This window comes from Hemiscyllium ocellatum (genome assembly GCF_020745735.1).
Source record: "Hemiscyllium ocellatum isolate sHemOce1 chromosome 27 unlocalized genomic scaffold, sHemOce1.pat.X.cur. SUPER_27_unloc_28, whole genome shotgun sequence".
Classification (NCBI taxonomy): Eukaryota; Metazoa; Chordata; class Chondrichthyes; order Orectolobiformes; family Hemiscylliidae; genus Hemiscyllium; species Hemiscyllium ocellatum.
The window spans coordinates 303,921-309,920 of record NW_026867496.1 but is presented as its reverse complement, the minus strand read 5'-3'; positions in this window follow the sequence as shown (position 1 = coordinate 309,920).

Below are 6,000 nucleotides of genomic sequence, written 5' to 3'. Positions count from 1 at the left end.
GTGTCCCAGATGAAGAGAATCCGAGTGAAACCCTCACTCACTGACAGTCATCCCCACGGGCCTGAGCTGAGGGGCTGCAGGCAGTCCAACACGGAAGGGACGGTTAAAAATGAACCAGTTTTGCTCCCTGAGCCTCTCTGTCTCAGAGACAGGCAGTGGGACGGCATAAACACATAGCACCATTCTCGTGCAGACAGAAGCCGTTCAGCCCATCGAGTCCACGGCGACTGTCTGTCACTTGTCTCTCTCTGAGGTTATTCACAACCCGTGAAATGCGTACTAATAGTAGGGGACTGTGTCTGAGTGGTGATACGGTTTCTGACATACTGATCGGCTTGTCATTCACGTCCGAACCGGCGTGGCGAATTACTGCAGGGAATGGACGAAACTGCAAGGCATGCGTTTCAACTTTATCAGCTCCTTGGCATTTCACAGAAGTGGTTTTGCGATTTATTTCATAGAAAACCTACGAAGAATAGGGGGGAAACCACTCAGACCTCCAAAAAGCATGTTACTTGAACCGCGTGAGTTTCGGAATGATGCCTGGCATTCAGACTCTCAGGAAGTAGATGCAAAGGCAAGATACAAAACAAAATACCATTACAAAAGACAGCTTCGATTCATCGATCTCTGGTTTGGAGGACCAGCACACTCCCGCTGTACCACTCTGCACCCAACCTCTGTGCAACTTTCCACAGGTCCCTTCAGCCTTTCGTCTGGCGTGTGGCATGCACGTTCGAGCCTGATGTCAAAGACCTCCACTGCTGTCATGTAATATGCTGTTGCGCAGACGTATGGAGACTGTGTAAATAGAAACATTTTTCTAAATTCCCACATTCTGTTGGTCGAACTGGGCATTCATTCTGAATACCAGCATGTGTCACTGCGCAGACGGAGGCCATGCGGCCCACCTTCGCTCTGTTGGTTCGAAACAGTAAGTAAACGTGGGTCTCCATTCGTATCATTCTCTTGCCTTCTCCATGTAATTCTCCACATTGTTACTTTAAACATGACCACCAATTTCCCTTTTGCGTCTATGCCTCTGTGTAAATGTCAGATCGGGGTTTGCTGACCCCAACCACTCCCTGTACGAAAGCATTCTTCCTAATGTCACTTTTAGTTCATTTCCTCAAGACTTTAAAACTCTGCCGAATCGTTGCCGATCCTTCCAGGCGTGGGAGCATTTTGACTACATTACTTTCTCTGTCCAGACCCCGCATGACTTGGTAAAGTTCCTTCAGGCCAGATTTCAAACTTCCGTTCTCCGAGGAGAGCTGTTCGCATTTTCTAATCTAGTTTTATCACTGACATTCCTCAAACATCGCACCACTCACGTCAAACTGTTTAACGCTATCTCCAATCATTTCACTTTCTGCACCACTCGTACTCCAAGGAGCCCAACCTCGTTTAACGAAGATACTTGTTGTGAAATTTTTGAAAACACTTGGTACAAGCCATGAAATGCGGGCTTGTCCTGGATCTCTCGCAAGTCTGCGTAGAAAAAGACCCAAATCGAGAATCATACCCCTAGACCAACGAGCGACACATCTGACCGCTATGCACCCCCGCCCTACCTCTTGAGCGAGCTGAGACATGCTCAGTGTGAAATACATTTGACATTGTTCTATGAATTGCAAGCCGCAGAGGGTTGCCAGAACAGCTGCTTCTCATTCTGTCTCCCCGCTGCCGTTTGCTCGTCCCCAGGAACCGGGCCCTCTCTACTGACAGAAAATTAAACCGTTTTGTTTCTAAACCTTTCTCTGACACCTGTGTGACCAGTGACAAGCATTGCCCTCCTCAACATAGGGTACAGAGAACAGGAGAAGACTATGCAGACCTCTAAGAGTGTGTCATCTTAACTGTGCACATTGGGCCAGTATTTCAATGTGAAATAATTATGTCGAAGATTTTTGGAAAGCAGGTCAGAAGACGACGTGCAGAACAGTGCGCCTTCATACGGGAAAGCTGCTAAAGACGACACTAAGTGAAAAGGAGAGATGGTTTCCCTCCTGGGTTATGCTCCCATCACGCACCTGCAGACATATCTCCGACGTGCAAATCGTATAAACTCTGTCAAAGCTCCCATATTCTGTTTTTCGAACTGTGATTTCGCTCAGAATCACACAATTTCAGCACTCGCAATGTTCAAACTTTAACAAAGTGCTCTTAGATATACTTTGCGAACACCTGGAAAAGATTCTTCCAAACTTACCTGGGGAATTTCGGTCTGAGGGCTCCTGAACTTTAAGTAGAAGGACGGGAAATTTGCCTCGAGGCTGCGTAATGTGGAGATGTGTTCTCCATGAAAACTGATAGTGGTTAGCCATCCCAATGCTTCCCGATGCAGGGCTGCCCTGACCCACAGGGAGGTTTCTTTGATAAACTTCCCGGGGGTTTCCAGCCGCACCATGACGTCATAGGGCGAGCCCGCGGTGATGGCCTGCAGCTGCTGTGACACAACAATAACGCTGGCCCCGGAACATGAATACGAATTAGTTCATGAGTCACTTGATACTGAATCATTCTATAGAGTGTTCTTTCAACTTCACGGGTTTACATATCAGAGGAGGTAAATGGGCAGGACTTACACCTCGGGTCCATCCTTCCTTCACTCGCAACACCCCACACCCACCTCCCATTGTCCCAAGGCACTTTCGCCTGCAACCGCCGAATGTGTAACACCTGCCCATTTACCTGCTCCCTCCTGAATATCCAAGGGCTCGAACATACCTGCCAGGTGAAGCAGCACTTTACCTGCATATTTGCCAAAACCTAGTCTACTGCATTCTCTGCTCACAGTGTCGTTTCTCCAACGTAGCATGAAGCATAAACTGGGTGACTGCTTCGCAGAACATCTCGGTTCTGCCTGCAAAAATGTCCCTGAGCTTCTGGTTGCCTGTCACTTGAACACGCCACCCTGTTCCCTGGCCAACATCTCTGTCTCAGGCATGCAGCAGTGTTCCAGCAAAGCTCAGCTCTAGATGGAAGACCAACGCCTCATTTTCCACTTGGAGATCCTATAGCCCTCCAGTCTTCAACACTGACAGTCTTCAAAATTATAACTCTTTGTAATTTTTATTAATGACTTGGAAGAGAAAGTCGAAGGGTGGGTCAGTAAATTTGCAGATGATATGAAGATTGGTGGAGTTGTGGATAGTGAGGAGGGCTGTTGTCGGCTGCAATGGGACTTAGATATGATGCAGAGCTGGGCTGAGGAGTGGCAGATGGAATTCAACCCTGTCAAGTGTGAGGTTGTCCATTTTGGAAGGACAAGTAAGAGTGCAGAATACAGGGTTAACGGTAGGGTTCTTAGTAAGGTGGAGGAGCAAAGGGATCTTGGGGTCTTTGCTCATAGATGTTTGAAGGCTGCCACTCAGGTGGATAGAGCTTGTAAGAAGGCCTATGGTGTATTAGCGTTCATTAGCAGAGGGATTGAATTCAAGAGTCCTGAAGTGATGTTGTAACTGTACAGGGCCTTGGTGAGGCCACATTTGGAGTACTGTGTGCAGTTCCTGTCGCCTCACTTTAGGAAAGATGTGGAAGCTTTGGCGAGGATGCAGAGAAGATTTACCAGGATGTTCCCTGGAATGGAGAATAGGTTGTACGAAGATAGGTTGAGAGTGCTAGGCCTTTTCTCCATGGAACGGCGAAGTATGAGGGGTGACTTGATAGAGGTTTATAAGATGATCAGAGGAATAGATAGATTAGACAGTCAGAGACTTTTCCCTCGGGTACAACAGAGGGTTACAAGGGGACATAAATTTAAGGTGAAGGGTGGAAGGTATAAGGGGGATGTCAGGGGTAGGTTCTTTACCCAGAGAGTGGTGGGGGCATGGAATGCGCTGCCTGTGGGAGTGGCAGAGTCAGAATCATTGGTGACCTTTAAGCGGCAATTGGATCGGTCCATGGATGGGTGCTTAAACTAGAACAAATGTTCGGCACAACATCGTGGGCCGAAGGGCCTGTTCTGTGCTGTATTGTTCTATGTTCTATGTTCTATGAGTTCAGTATTGTCTGGACCCGAACTCACCCATGCCCGTGACCCCTACCACACCCACACGATGCCTTGTTATCACATAGTCTGCTGTTGCACACGACTTATTGTTAGCCAGAAATAGTCTCCATTAACAGTTAGTCACCCTCCTACACAGATCGTTATTCACTCCTTTGTCCCTCCAATGTTCTCCCTCTGAACTGGCAGCAAAAAGAGCAATGTGGACTGATATCCCTGAGCTAGCTGTTTGTCCCATCTCCAGGATCAGGGCTCTCTCCACTGGCGGATAATTAAACCATTTTGTTGTTGCGTTGACGTGAGGAGACTGTGTAAATATGAACTTATTCTAAATTCCCACCTTCCGTTGGTCGAACTGTGAGTTCACTCTGAATCACAACACGTGTCACAGCGCACTTGGAGGCCCACCTTAGCTCTGCTGGTTCTACACAACAAGTAAGTGAGAGTCTCTATTCGTATCATTCTCTTGCCTTCTCCCTGTAAACCTCTACATTGTTACTTTGGACATCACCACCGAATTCCCTTTAGTGTACTTGACTCTGCCTCTTTTTCACGGTCAGACAGGGACAAGAAAATGTTCTTCCTAATGTCACTGTTACTTTTTTTCTAAATGCCTTGAAATCTCTGCCAATGTTTTGGGAAATTGAAAGGATTGAGGCTGAATTGATTTAATTTCTAACGTAAAGGACTGCGGCTGCTGAGAATCCGAGACAGAAAGAGGAACTGCTGGAGAAACTCAGTAGGTTTGGCAGTACCTGTGGGAGAAAACAGAGTTCTGAAATATTGTCTCTGATTCTCTTTCTATCGATGGTGCCTGACCTGCTGAGTTGCTCCTGCAATTTCTGTTTTTGTTTTTAACTGAAAGTTTATTTCATCTTTCGTGATGGAACAACCAGACTCGCCACGTGCGATATTTAATCCTTTTGAAACCTGTGAAGTGATTCAAACAAACCCAGCAATAATTCACTCTTTCTCAGCTCCACAGGCAGAGAGACCTGGGAAATGAGGCTGTCCGCGTGGTTCTTTATTCGTGGGTCGAGTGGTTAATACAATGGATTTGAGATCGATTGCGGTTTCGCCATGCAGGTGTGAACCTTGCCACTACAGTTGAGAAATGTCGTCAAAAAAGAAAGGAAGACTGTTCCCCAGTTTCTTATTTAAGATTCGAATCAATGGAGAGGTCGGAAATCTGCAACCCACTGCCTGTTCGGGTGGAACAAGCAGATACCCACAGAGCTGCTTTTGAGGCAAAGAGTCAAGTGTTTGGAAATGAGACTAGAACAGTGAGGGGCGTGAAGTCGTGATCAAAATGAAGCAGGCACCTGAGGACAAGGGTATTTCCTTTGCCAGTGAAAGATACTGCTTCACAAAGTTGGGACTGTGGAAGGGAATCAGTGACGGTGTTCATCTTTGGCTGTTCACCTGTGAATATTCCCATTGCTGCGCATGTCCGTGTTAACGTCAGAACTCTGCAGTATGGCGGTGTCAGGTATGCACAGTGCCAGGGGCGCAATGGGTGATGCATCTGACTCCAGCTACCTGTTTGAAATACAGCTCACAGTTTCTTCACACACCCCAATTAATCTTTCTCATTGTCCTGAAGCCGGTTTGAATTCCTGATCTGCAGGAACGAGACTCTTTTCACGGTCTCGCGTCAGTAAATGTCCCTGAGAACATCAGAGTCACTTTCCCCAACTCACCGACCCAACCACGGCTGCTCCTGGGAGTGGAAAGGGAACAATCACCAAAACCCGGTCTCAGCTTTGTAAATCTTTAGGAAATAAGAAAACTGTTCATCCCTTTGGATCTTCCATCCTGGGCTGACAGCGTTGATTTTAAATGGCTGCCCATTCAGTGCCGATTCGTTTTGGCTGAAAAAACTCTTCCTTATCTCATCCCAGCATTTCTTGCCAGACAGAACTGTGCGCCAGAGTTCATGTATATATTTCTTTGTATGATACTTTGTAAATTACATTCGTTTGCTGGTT